Raw genomic sequence first — 15,874 nt, forward strand, 5'->3', positions numbered from 1 at the left:
AATTACGGAAAAGTAAAAAATGCATTTTCTTGCTACTGTGAACATGACCGATACAGAAATACCATTATTTTCAAATTATAAGCAATGTACAGACAAAACTCTTATTTTATATACAGGTTGAAGCGAAATTCGCGCACTCAGGCGTCGCAGCGCGACTGCTCACATGCCAGCAATAAAAAAATGTCTCTCACAAAAGTTCGTCCTTCGAGTATATCCGGCAGAAAAAGGGCGTTGAAGAGTGGCAATCTGGCAACACTGTAACCACATGTAGGGTAACTACCTCTGTCAGCACGTATTCTTTGTGTTGTACAGTTGGTGCAGTGGTTACAGTTTTGGGTTAGCATTCAGGAGGTCGAGGGGTCGATCCTGGGTTGAAGCGTATTTTTTTTATTTCATAAATGTAGTCCAGGTGGTATGGTATCTGGCAACTTAATCGTCAACAGCCATTGCAGCGGGTCCTCTAGAAACCCTTTGCACTTACATACTACGATCCTACAAATGGACGAACAATCGTTTCCCTTGGTCAGCTTTGAAAGACGTCCTTTCCACGTCGTGGGCGTGAATTTATTCGCACAAATTCATATACTAAATGCGAAACCTGTTTTCTTTCAACCGTCCTCCAACGATCTCATAGATTAGTAGCAACTGTTATTCTTGCCTCGTTCAAGTCCATTGTATTTCGTAAGGGCTTACGTTACCAGTAGGCCTAGCAAGGTATTTGTTGTGTTCAGCGTTACAAAATGTTGTAAATGTAGGATACATGAGACCTACTGTATTACAGTATGTAATGTCCGATGGAAATTAGTAAACAAAAAATTGCGCCTTAACCCAGGATCGAACCCTCTACCAACTGCATGCCAACCCAAAACCCTATCCAATGCACCAACTGCTCAGCACGATTATACGGTGCTGACAGAGGTACTTACCGTACATGTGGTTACAGTGTTGCCAGATTGCCACTATTCAACGTCCTTTCTCTGCCTGATATACTCGCAGGACGAACTTTTGTGAAAGACATTTTTTATTGCTGGCATGTAGGGAGTCGCACTGCGACGCCCGAGTGCGCGAATTTCGCTTCACTCTGTATATAGATTACATTTCAGGCCTTCCCCTAAACTACCATTTCACTCAATGTGAATAACATTATTGATAGCCTAGATTATAGCGACCTATTCCCCGACTCGCACACCAATTTTCGTGAAGATACGACCACTAATACAATAAATATTTGACAATTAAATTTTAGGACTACCCCTAAACTACCATTTTTCTCAGCGTGTATAGCCTATATTGTAGCGACTTATTTCACATGTTTGTCTACCGATTTTCATTAAGACACGACCACTAATAACATAAATAGTTGAGAATTAAATTTCAGGCTTCCCCTAAACTACCATTTCACTCAGCGTGATTAAAATAATTTATAGCCTAGATTGTAGCGGTTCATCACCCGACTTTACATTCCGATTTTCATTAAATTCTCTTCAACCGTTTTCTCGTGATGCGTGTACATACATACAGACAGACAGACAGACAGACAGACAGACAGAAATTACGGAAATGTAAAAAATGCATTTTCTTGTTATTGTGAACATGACCGATACAAAAATACCATTCTTTTCAAATTCTGAGCAATGTACAGACAAAACTCTTATTTTATATATATAGATTATTACATTTCAGGCCTTCCCCTAAACTACCATTTTACTCAGTGTGAATAACATTATTGATGGCCTAGATTATAGCGACCTATTCCCCCACTTTGCATAGCCTACCAATTTTCGTGAAGATACGACCACTAATAAAATAAATATATGACAATTAAATTTTAGGCCTTCCCCTAAACTACCATTTCTCTCAGCGTGTATAGCCTATATTGTAGCGACTTATTTCCCATCTTTGTCTAGCGATTTTCACTAAGACACGACCACTAATAACATAAATATTTGAGAATTAAATTTCAGGCCTTCCCCTAAACTACCATTTCACACAGCGTGATTAAAATAATTTATAGCCTAGATTGTAGCGGTTTATCACCCGACTTTACATTCCGATTTTCATTAAATTCTCTTGAGCCGTTTTCTCGTGATGCGTGTACATACAGACAGACAGACAGACAGACAGACAGACAGACAGACAGACAGACAGACAGACAGACAGACAGAAATTACGGAAAAGTAAAAAAATGCCTTTTCTTGTTACTGTGGACATGACCGATACAGAAATACCATTCTTTTCAAATTCTGAGCAATGTACAGACAAAACTCTTTATTTTATATATATAGATTACATTTCAGGATTTCCCCTAAACTACCATTTCACTCAGTGTGAATAACATTATTGATATCCTAGATTATAGCGACCTATTCCCCCACTTTGCATAGCCTACCAATGTTCGTGAAGATACGACCACTAATAAAATAAATATATGACAATTAAATTTTAGGCCTTCCCCTAAACTACCATTTTTCTCAGCGTGTATAGCCTATATTGTAGCGACTTATTTCCCATCTTTGTCTAGCGATTTTCACTAAGACACGACCACTAATAACATAAATATTTGAGAATTAAATTTCAGGCCTTCCCCTAAACTACCATTTCACACAGCGTGATTAAAATAATTTATAGCCTAGATTGTAGCGGTTTATCACCCGACTTTACATTCCGATTTTCATTAAATTCTCTTGAGCCGTTTTCTCGTGATGCGTGTACAGACAGACAGACAGACAGACAGACAGACAGACAGACAGACAGACAGACAGACAGACAGACAGACAGACAGACAGACAGACAGAAATTACGGAAAAGTAAAAAATGCCTTTTCTTGTTACTGTGGACATGACCGATACAGAAATACCATTCTTTTCAAATTCTGAGCAATGTACAGACAAAACTCTTTATTTTATATATATAGATTACATTTCAGGCCTTCCCCTAAACTACCATTTCACTCAGTGTGAATAACATTATTGATGGCCTAGATTATAGCGACCTATTCCCCCACTTTGCATAGCCTACCAATTTTCGTGAAGATACGACCACTAATAAAATAAATATATGACAATTAAATTTTAGGCCTTCCCCTAAACTACCATTTTTCTCAGCGTGTATAGCCTATATTGTAGCGACTTATTTCCAATCTTTGTCTAGCGATTTTCACTAAGACACGACCACTAATAACATAAATATTTGAGAATTAAATTTCAGGCCTTCCCCTAAACTACCATTTCACACAGCGTGATTAAAATAATTTATAGCCTAGATTGTAGCGGTTTATCACCCGACTTTACATTCCGATTTTCATTAAATTCTCTTGAGCCGTTTTCTCGTGATGCGTGTACAGACAGACAGACAGACAGACAGACAGACAGACAGACAGACAGACAGACAGACAGACAGACAGACAGACAGACAGACAGACAGAAATTACGGAAAAGTAAAAAAATGCATTTTCTTGTTACTGTGGACATGACCGATACAGAAATACCATTCTTTTCAAATTCTGAGCAATGTTCAGACCAAACTCTTTATTTTATATATATAGATTACATTTCAGGCCTTCCCCTAAACTACCATTTCACTCAGTGTGAATAACATTATTGATGGCCTAGATTATAGCGACCTATTCCCCCACTTTGCATAGCCTACCAATTTTCGTGAAGATACGACCACTAATAAAATAAATATATGACAATTAAATTTTAGGCCTTCCCCTAAACTACCATTTTTCTCAGCGTGTATAGCCTATATTGTAGCGACTTATTTCCCATCTTTGTCTAGCGATTTTCACTAAGACACGACCACTAATAACATAAATATTTGAGAATTAAATTTCAGGCCTTCCCCTAAACTACCATTTCACACAGCGTGATTAAAATAATTTATAGCCTAGATTGTAGCGGTTTATCTCCCGACTTTACATTCCGATTTTCATTAAATTCTCTTGAGCCGTTTTCTCGTGATGCGTGTACAGACAGACAGACAGACAGACAGACAGACAGACAGACAGACAGACAGACAGACAGACAGACAGACAGACAGACAGACAGAAATTACGGAAAAGTAAAAAATGCCTTTTCTTGTTACTGTGGACATGACCGATACAGAAATACCATTCTTTTCAAATTCTGAGCAATGTACAGACAAAACTCTTTATTTTATATATATAGATTACATTTCAGGCCTTCCCCTAAACTACCATTTCACTCAGTGTGAATAACATTATTGATGGCCTAGATTATAGCGACCTATTCCCCCGCTTTGCATAGCCTACCAATTTTCGTGAAGATACGACCACTAATAAAATAAATATATGACAATTAAATTTTAGGCCTTCCCCTAAACTACCATTTTTCTCAGCGTGTATAGCCTATATTGTAGCGACTTATTTCCCATCTTTGTCTAGCGATTTTCACTAAGACACGGCCACTAATAACATAAATATTTGAGAATTAAATTTCAGGCCTTCCCCTAAACTACCATTTCACACAGCGTGATTAAAATAATTTATAGCCTAGATTGTAGCGGTTTATCACCCGACTTTACATTCCGATTTTCATTAAATTCTCATGAGCCGTTTTCTCGTGATGCGTGTACATACATACAGACAGACAGACAGACAGACAGACAGAAATTACGGAAAAGTAAAAAATGCCTTTTCTTGTTACTGTGGACATGACCGATACAGAAATACCATTCTTTTCAAATTCTGAGCAATGTACAGACAAAACTCTTATTTTATATATATAGATTTGATTTTCTGGACCCCACAGCAAGATGCAAGACCTCCACTTGACGGTAAATTACACCATCGTCGCGCGTAGGCAAGTGCGCGAGATTTATGGCGATACGAATGATATACTTCCGTGCATTTCTGACCATATTATAGAGGTGAACAAATGCACGGTCAATGTCATTCCTATCGTTTATTTCAAACTAGCTGATGTACCCGTGCTTCGCTACGGGATTCTCAGAAAGACTGACTTGGTGGTTTTCCTAACTGAATTCAACATAGGTCATTACAAAAACGACAGTAGGAATGTAGCGATTGAAAGCAATGTTATCATATAAAATACTCGATCAAAAGATAAACCGCACATTTTCTCACTTTCAACGAACAGTACTAAGGTGCCGATCTAAGAGTCCAAAGGTCCAGAGCTGGAGTAACCAGGTCGCAGACTGCGGTGAACACTCCTCAGTCATTATTCCGTAAAATATGCACACTACTCATTCCAATCAGTGCCTCAGAGTAGGGATTGCTAAAGAAGAAAGTTATTTTACACCCCAGCTACTTCCCAACAATATGTAGGCAGGCTGTTACAGTCGGTACGACCAGGCGAGTTGGCCGTGTGGTTAAGGGCGCGCAGCTGTGAGCTTGCATCCGGGAGATAGTGGATTCGAACCGCACTGCCGGCAACCCTGAAGATGCTATTCGGGAGATAGTGGGTTCGAGCCCCACTGTCGGCAGCCCTGACGATGGTTTTCTGTGGTTTCCCATTTTCACACCAGGCAAATGCCGGGACTGTACCTTAATTAAAGCCACGGCCGCTTCCTTCCACTTCCTAGACCTTTCCTATCCCATTGTCGCCATAAGACATATCTGTGTCGGTGCACGTTAAGCAAAAGAAAATATGGTATTCCGTGGTTTCCCATTTTCACACCAGTCACACCAGGCTGTACCTTAAAGCCAAGGCCGCTTCCTTCACACCACTATTCATTTCCTATCCCATCGTCGCCATAAGACCTACCTGTGTCGGTGCGGCGTCAAGCAAATTTAAAAAAAACCTCGGTACGCTGCAGTAGTCCTATCTATCGGGGATGAGAGGAAACAGAAGACAAAAAGCACATCACAATAAACAATGGTCAATGTAATGTTATTGTTGATACAGTTTATGAGCTTTCTATATTGCAGGCCTTCACATTAGTTTTCTTTCGACTCTGTGATATTAGGGTGTCTTACAAAATTATGTATATCGTAGACTGTAGTTCCTTATTCTCAGACTTTACATACTGATTTTTACTGAATTCCGTTTACCCATTTTCTCGTGACTCGGCGCTGATATGGACTTAGTAACAAAAATCCAAATTCATGAATATCTCCGATTATATGCGGTACGGTAACAATGTATAAGACATAAGTGATCGGAAATTTAATAACTTCTTACATAACTACTACTAACTTACGACATAATTAAAGTTATGTTAGTTATGTAGTATTTATCGATCCGACCACTAATAACATAAATAACTTATATGAGAATTACATTTCAGACCTTCCCCTAAACTACTATTTCACTCAGCGTGAATAAAATATTTTGTAGCCTAGATTGCAGTGGTTAATCACCCGACATTACATACCGATTTTCATTCAATTCTCTTACGCCGTTTTCTATTGATGAGTGTACAATCATACATACATACATACATACATACATACATACAGACAGCCAGACAGACAGACAGACAGACAGACAGACAGGCAGACAGACAGACAGACAGACAGACAGACAGACAGACAGACAGACAGACAGACAGACAGATATCACGGAAAAGTAAAAAATGCATTTTCTTGTTACTGTGGACATGATAGATACAGAAATACCATTCATTTCAAATTCTGAGCAATGTACAGGCAAGACACTTATTTTATATATAGATTACATTTCAGGCCTTCCCCTAAACTACCATTTTACTCAGTGTGAATAACATTATTGATGGCCTAGATTATAGCGACCTATTCCCCCACTTTGCATAGCCTACCAATTTTCGTGAAGATACGACCACTAATAAAATAAATATATGACAATTAAATTTTAGGCCTTCCCCTAAACTACCATTTCTCTCAGCGTGTATAGCCTATATTGTAGCGACTTATTTCCCATCTTTGTCTAGCGATTTTCACTAAGACACGACCACTAATAACATAAATATTTGAGAATTAAATTTCAGGCCTTCCCCTAAACTACCATTTCACACAGCGTGATTAAAATAATTTATAGCCTAGATTGTAGCGGTTTATCACCCGACTTTACATTCCGATTTTCATTAAATTCTCTTGAGCCGTTTTCTCGTGATGCGTGTACAGACAGACAGACAGACAGACAGACAGACAGACAGACAGACAGACAGACAGACAGACAGACAGACAGACAGACAGACAGACAGACAGACAGACAGACAGACAGACAGACAGACAGACAGACAGACAGACAGAAATTACGGAAAAGTAAAAAAATGCGTTTTCTTGTTACTGTGGACATGACCGATACAGAAATACCATTCTTTTCAAATTCTGAGCAATGTACAGACAAAACTCTTTATTTTATATATATAGATTACATTTCAGGCCTTCCCCTAAACTACCATTTCACTCAGTGTGAATAACATTATTGATATCCTAGATTATAGCGACCTATTCCCCCACTTTGCATAGCCTACCAATGTTCGTGAAGATACGACCACTAATAAAATAAATATATGACAATTAAATTTTAGGCCTTCCCCTAAACTACCATTTTTCTCAGCGTGTATAGCCTATATTGTAGCGACTTATTTCCCATCTTTGTCTAGCGATTTTCACTAAGACACGACCACTAATAACATAAATATTTGAGAATTAAATTTCAGGCCTTCCCCTAAACTACCATTTCACACAGCGTGATTAAAATAATTTATAGCCTAGATTGTAGCGGTTTATCACCCGACTTTACATTCCGATTTTCATTAAATTCTCTTGAGCCGTTTTCTCGTGATGCGTGTACAGACAGACAAACAGACAGACAGACAGACAGACAGACAGACAGACAGACAGACAGACAGACAGACAGACAGACAGACAGACAGACAGACAGACAGACAGACAGAAATTACGGAAAAGTAAAAAATGCCTTTTCTTGTTACTGTGGACATGACCGATACAGAAATACCATTCTTTTCAAATTCTGAGCAATGTACAGACAAAACTCTTTATTTTATATATATAGATTACATTTCAGGCCTTCCCCTAAACTACCATTTCACTCAGTGTGAATAACATTATTGATGGCCTAGATTATAGCGACCTATTCCCCCACTTTGCATAGCCTACCAATTTTCGTGAAGATACGACCACTAATAAAATAAATATATGACAATTAAATTTTAGGCCTTCCCCTAAACTACCATTTTTCTCAGCGTGTATAGCCTATATTGTAGCGACTTATTTCCAATCTTTGTCTAGCGATTTTCACTAAGACACGACCACTAATAACATAAATATTTGAGAATTAAATTTCAGGCCTTCCCCTAAACTACCATTTCACACAGCGTGATTAAAATAATTTATAGCCTAGATTGTAGCGGTTTATCACCCGACTTTACATTCCGATTTTCATTAAATTCTCTTGAGCCGTTTTCTCGTGATGCGTGTACAGACAGACAGACAGACAGACAGACAGACAGACAGACAGACAGACAGACAGACAGACAGACAGACAGACAGAAATTACGGAAAAGTAAAAAAATGCATTTTCTTGTTACTGTGGACATGACCGATACAGAAATACCATTCTTTTCAAATTCTGAGCAATGTTCAGACAAAACTCTTTATTTTATATATATAGATTACATTTCAGGCCTTCCCCTAAACTACCATTTCACTCAGTGTGAATAACATTATTGATGGCCTAGATTATAGCGACCTATTCCCCCACTTTGCATAGCCTACCAATTTTCGTGAAGATACGACCACTAATAAAATAAATATATGACAATTAAATTTTAGGCCTTCCCCTAAACTACCATTTTTCTCAGCGTGTATAGCCTATATTGTAGCGACTTATTTCCCATCTTTGTCTAGCGATTTTCACTAAGACACGACCACTAATAACATAAATATTTGAGAATTAAATTTCAGGCCTTCCCCTAAACTACCATTTCACACAGCGTGATTAAAATAATTTATAGCCTAGATTGTAGCGGTTTATCTCCCGACTTTACATTCCGATTTTCATTAAATTCTCTTGAGCCGTTTTCTCGTGATGCGTGTACAGACAGACAGACAGACAGACAGACAGACAGACAGACAGACAGACAGACAGACAGACAGACAGACAGACAGACAGACAGACAGACAGACAGACAGACAGAAATTACGGAAAAGTAAAAAATGCCTTTTCTTGTTACTGTGGACATGACCGATACAGAAATACCATTCTTTTCAAATTCTGAGCAATGTACAGACAAAACTCTTTATTTTATATATATAGATTACATTTCAGGCCTTCCCCTAAACTACCATTTCACTCAGTGTGAATAACATTATTGATGGCCTAGATTATAGCGACCTATTCCCCCACTTTGCATAGCCTACCAATTTTCGTGAAGATACGACCACTAATAAAATAAATATATGACAATTAAATTTTAGGCCTTCCCCTAAACTACCATTTTTCTCAGCGTGTATAGCCTATATTGTAGCGACTTATTTCCCATCTTTGTCTAGCGATTTTCACTAAGACACGGCCACTAATAACATAAATATTTGAGAATTAAATTTCAGGCCTTCCCCTAAACTACCATTTCACACAGCGTGATTAAAATAATTTATAGCCTAGATTGTAGCGGTTTATCACCCGACTTTACATTCCGATTTTCATTAAATTCTCATGAGCCGTTTTCTCGTGATGCGTGTACATACATACAGACAGACAGACAGACAGACAGACAGACAGACAGACAGAAATTACGGAAAAGTAAAAAATGCCTTTTCTTGTTACTGTGGACATGACCGATACAGAAATACCATTCTTTTCAAATTCTGAGCAATGTACAGACAAAACTCTTATTTTATATATATATAGATGTGTTCAAATTTTTATTTATATGCCAGGAGTATCTACTGTAATCTAAATTTGAGTTCTCCAAAGTAAAAGATGGCTCTTGAAAACGAACCAAGGAAGGATAAAAATGATCGCTTTATGACCAGAATAATTACATTATGAACAGTAAATTTATCGGTCTCAACTCCTTTTTCACCCCACCGCCGTTAAGTTGACTTACACAACCGCATACACCTCCAAAAAGTATAAGTGTTTCATTATGTTTAAAGAAGATTCCAAATACCAATGTTCATGCCTGTTAAATTAAGTTTTGAAATATAAGTATCCCCTTAAAAATAATTCTCTTTTTCCACTTCCTCCCCCCCCCCCCCCGTTACGTGAATTCTGCGGGAAAAGTACTTGTTTCCTTAATTGTAAAGGATCTTATAAATACCAATTATCACGACTTTAACATCTTCAGTTCTTGACATATGTGTCCTCATAAAAGGAATTCATCTCTTTTTCACCCCTGCCCTCCAAGATGATTTCCCCCCAAAAAACTAGTTTTTCTTTTTTTTAAAGGAGATCCAAATACCAATTTTTACGTCTGTAACAACTTAAGTCTTAATTAGATGTAATTATTCTCATTCAATTAATTAATTTAAATTTTCAATTCTTTCACCCACCCCTTCATTGGATTTTCCGACAATAAGTATTTCTTCAGTTTTAAAGCAGATACCAAATACCAATTTTCACGCTTGCAAAATCTTTCGTTTTTGAGATAATAGATATCAGTATCCTAATTGAAGGATTTCAATCCCATTTTCAGTCACAAATAACACAAACGCACACAAGTGGTAATACCGGAAATAAAAAATACATGTTTCTTTATTTATAATAGAGATAAAAATAATATTTTTCACTTCTGTAATAAGTTAGGTTTTTTAGATGTACTGTACAAATGCTCATTTTAAAATTTCACCCACTTTTTAGTTCCCCTTAAGTGTATTTTCCAAAATTTTACCACTTGTGTTTCTTTACTTTTATAGGAGATTCCAAATACCAATTTTTACGTCTGTAACATTTTACGTTTCTGAGATATATTGTAGATATAGTCTTTCTAAAAATTCATCCCAATTTGTCCCTCCTGTTTAACCCCCAATTAAATGGACTTTCCAACGACAAAAATTGCGTGTTTCTTTACTTTTAAAGGAGATCCCAAATACCAATTTTCAGTTCTGTAATATCTTCGGTTTCTGAGATATAAGTATCCTCATTAAAGACATTCAACCTGTTTTTTAAACCCTTTTTCACCCCTCCGTTTTGTTTTTCCGAAAACAAAAAATACGTGTTTCTTTATTTTTAAGGCAGATTCCAAAAACCTATTTTTACATCTGTAAACTTTAAAAGTTTTGAGATATAGGTACACTCCGTTTAAAAATTCAACCCCGTTCTCACCCTCTTAGCGACGGAACATCCAAAAATCCCCCCTTAGCGGAGCACCTACGTTGTAATATAGATGTATCCTCAAAATTTCATTTCTGTATGTCTAGCAGTTTTGGCTCAGCGATGATGAATCACTTTGTCAGTCAGTCAGTCAGTCAGTCAGTCAGTCAGTCAGTCAGTCAGTCAGTCAGTCAGTCAGTCAGTCAGTCAGTCAGTCAGTCAGTCAGTCAGTCAGTCCGTCAGGACATGTTCTTTAATATATATAGCTTATATTTTCAGATATAGCAAATGCTTCAACCCCAGAAAGTCAAATTGTACAATCAGACTGGTTGTTTGTGATATTTTTTGTTAGAGCAGGAATGTCCAGGGTATTATCTGTCATTTTTCTGTAAAATGGCGTATGCTTAAAAATAGACGAATCGCTCGTATTTCCGTACGACCCAGTATCTATGTACGTGCATAAATAACTTGCATCTCATATATTTAGTAGTAATATCTATATATATAAAATAAATTGTCCCGACTGACTGACTGACTGACTGACTGACTGACTGACTGACTGACTGACTGACTGACTGACTGACTGACTGACTGACTGACTGACTGAATCATTTATCATCGCCAAGCCAAAACTACTGGATATAAGGAAACGAAATTTTGAGGATACATTTATGCTACAATGTAGGTGCTCGCTAACGGAGGATTTTTGGATATTCCGCCGCTAATGGGGTGAAAAGGGGTTTGAAATTTTTAAATGTGTGTATGTATATCTCAAAACTTTAAATGTTTACAGATCTAAACTGTGGTATTTAGAATCTCATCTAAAAAAGAAAGAAATACGTATAATTTGTTTTCGGAAAATCCCAATACGAGGGGTGAAAAAGTGTGAAAAACGGGTTGAATGCCTTTAATGAGGATACTTTTATCTCAGAAACTGAAGACATTACAGACCTGAAAATTTGTATTTGGGATCTCCTTTAAAAACAAAGAAAGACGTAGTCTTTTGTTTTGGGAAAATCCAGTTAATAGGGGTGGAAAGGGGAGTGAATTTTTAAAATGAGTGTTATCTATAGCTCAAAACTTTAAATGTTTACAGATGTAAAAATTGGTATTTAAAATCTCCTTTCAAAATAAAGAAACATGTATTTTTTGTTTTCGGAAAATCCCACTAGTAGGGATGAAAAAGGGTGAAACATGGTTGAATGCCCTTATTGAGGCTACTTACTTATCAGAAACTGAAGATATTACAGACCGAAAAGTTGGTCTTTGAGATCTCCCTTAAAAATAAAGAAACCCGTATTTCTTGTGTTTGAAGAAGACAAATAATGAGGGGTGAAAAGGACGATGGAATTTTTAAATGATTGTATCTATATCCCAAAACTTCAAAAATGTACAGATGTAAAATTTGGTATTTTGAATCTCCATTGAAAATAAAGAAACACGTATTTTTTGTTTTCGGAAAATCCCAAACTGAGGGGCGAAAAAGGGGTTGAATTTCTTTAATGAGGATACTTATATCTCAGAAACTGTCGATATTAGAGGAATAAAAATTGGTTTTTGGGACCTCCCTTACAAATGAATTGGATTTTCCAAAAGCAAAGAATACGTGTTTCTTTATTTTTAAAGGAGATCCCAGATACCAATTTTCAGCTCCTTAAAATCTTCAGTTTCTGAGATATAAGCGTACTCATTAAAGGCATTGAACCCCTTTTTCACCCGTTTCACCCCTCTGATTGGAATTTTCATAAAACAAAAAGTAAGTGCTTCTTCTTCGTTTTTAATGGAGATTCTAAATATCAATTTTAATACATGTAAACTTTTAAAGTTTTGAGAAATAGATACATTCATTTCAAAAATTTAGCCCCTTTTCACCCACCACTATATGGATTTTTCTAAAAATACATGTTTCTTCATTTGTAAAGGAGGTCCCAAAAAACAATTTTTTGGTCTCTAATATCGTCTATGTTAATATGAACGAATCCCCATAATTTTATTTCTTTAAGTCCAGTAGTTTTGGCTCGGCGATGATGAATCAGGAGTGATAATTTGGGGTTAAATTTGGAAAGACTATATCTATGTATATAAAATTACTTGTCCTGACTGACTGACTGACTGATTCATCATCGCCGAGCCAAAACTACTGGACTTAAAGAAATAAAATTTTGGGGGTTCATTGATATTAACATAGAGGTGCTCACATAGAGACGATTTTTGGATATTTGCGTCGCTAAGGCGGTGAAAAGGGGGGGGGTGAATTTTTAAAATGTGGATATCTATATCTGAAAAACTTAAAAGTTTACAGACGTAGTAATCTTTGGTATTTGGAATCTCCTTTAAAATTAAAGAAACACGTTTTTGTTTTCGGAAAATCCCATTAAGGGGGTGAAAAAAGGGGGAAATGGTTTTGAACACCTTTTATGAGGAGACTAATATCTCAGAAACTGAAGATGTTACAGACATTAGAATTGAAATTTGGAATCCCCTTTGAAAATAAAGGAACGATTATTTTTGCGTTTTGGGATAATCCGATGAATAGGGGGTAAACAGGAGTGACAAAGGGGGTGAATTTTTAAAAAGACTATATCTGCAAATTATCTCAGACAGGTAATATATTACAGATTTGAAAACTGGAAATTGGAATTTCCTGTACTACTAAAGAAACCATAAATATTTTCTTCGGAAAATCCACGTAAAGGGAACAGAGAAAGGTGAATTTTTAAAATTAGCGTATCTACCGTGTATCTTAAAACCTTAACATGTTGCAGACGTGACAATTGGTACTTGGAATCTCCTTTAAAAATAAGGAAACACGCATTCCTTCGTTTTCGGGAAAAACCCATAACGGGAGGGAGGGTGAAGGAATTGAAAAAAATATTGGAATTATTTGTATGAGAATATGTATACCAAAAAATTCCAAAGTGTTACAAACGTGAAAACAGGTATTTGGAATCTCCTTAAAAGAAAAAAAGACAGACGCATTTGGGGGTGGAATCAACTTGGTAGGGGGGCTGTTGAAAATGGAGATAAATTCCTTTTACGAGGATACATATATCTCAAAAACTGAAGATGTTACAGTCGTGATAATTCGTATTTGAAAGCTCTTTTAAAGAAAGGCAATGTTTGTTTCTGGAAAATTCACATGAGTGGGAAGTGTGAAAGAAGGTAAAAAATGAATCCATTTCTGGAGAAACTTATCAAAACTGAAGGTTATAGACGTGGAAATTGTTATTTGGAATCTCCTCTAAAAGTAAAGAAACATAGGTGATTTGTATTTGGAAACTCCACTTAAGCGAAACTAAAAAGGGGGTGAAATTTTAAACAAATAATTTCTACAGTATAACTCAGAAACATAACACTTTACAGAAGTGAAAAATGGTATTTTTATCTGTATCAAAAATTAAGAAACGTGTATTTTCAGTTTCCGGTAAAACCACTTGGTTGGGAATGTAAAAGTGACTGAAAATGGGGTTGAATTCTTTTAATTTGGATACTGATATCTCAAAAACTGAGGATGCTACAAACGTGAAGTTTAGTATTTGGAATCTGCTTTAAAGGTTAAGAAACCCGTATTCTCGGAAAATCCAATGAAGGAGGGGGAAGGTGGAAGAAGTGAAATCTTAACTGTATGAGGATACTTACATCTAATAAAAACTAAAGTGTTACAGACGTGAAAATTGATATTTGGATCTCCTTTAAAAACAAAGGAAAACGCGTTTTGGACTAGAAATCGTCTTGGGGGCGGGAGTGAAAAAGAGTTGAATTCCTTTCATGAGGACAGATATCACAAAAATATGTCAGAGTCGTGATAATTGGTATTTAGAAGATCCTTTACTATTAAAGAAACAAGTTTTTTGCCCGAAAATTCACTTAAGGACGTGAAAAAAGTGGATTATATTTATGGGGATACTTATATCTCAAAACTGAAGGTAACAGACGTGAACATTGGTATTTGGAATCTCCCTTAAACGTAAAGAAACACGCCTTTTGGTGGGGGGGGGGGGGTAATAAACTTAACGTCGGTGGGGTGAAAAAGGAGTTGAGACCAATTGATTTTGCTATTCGTAATGTACTTATAAGGAGCCTCCGAGGCTCAGGCGGCAGCGCGCCGGCCTCTCACCACTGGGTTCTGTGCTTCAAATCCCAGTCACTCCATGTGAGATTTGTACTGGACAAAGCGGAGGATGGACATGTTTATCTCCAGGTACTCTGGTTTTCCCTGTCATCAATCATTCCAGCAACACTCTCCAGTATAATTTCATTTCATTTTTCATTAATTAATCATTGCACCTGAGGAGTGCGCCAGGCTTCAGCAGCCGGCACAATTCCTATCCTCGCCGCTAGATGTGGGCTTTATTCATTCCATTTCTGACCCGGTCGAATGACTGGATGCAGGCTGTGGATTGGCAATGTACTTATTCTGATCATAAACCGATCATTTATAAGCTTTCCTGGGATTGTGTACAGAAGCATCCTTTCTTTTGGAGAACGTTCCTAGATTGCAGTAGATTCTCCTAGCATATAAATAAGTATTTAAACACATTTGAAACGAACGATAGGAATGATGTTGACCGTACAATTGTTCACCTCTATAACAAGGACAATTTTTTTTTGCTAGTTGCTTTACGTCGCAC

The sequence above is a fragment of the Anabrus simplex genome, chromosome 2 (assembly GCF_040414725.1).
Source record: "Anabrus simplex isolate iqAnaSimp1 chromosome 2, ASM4041472v1, whole genome shotgun sequence".
Classification (NCBI taxonomy): Eukaryota; Metazoa; Arthropoda; class Insecta; order Orthoptera; family Tettigoniidae; genus Anabrus; species Anabrus simplex.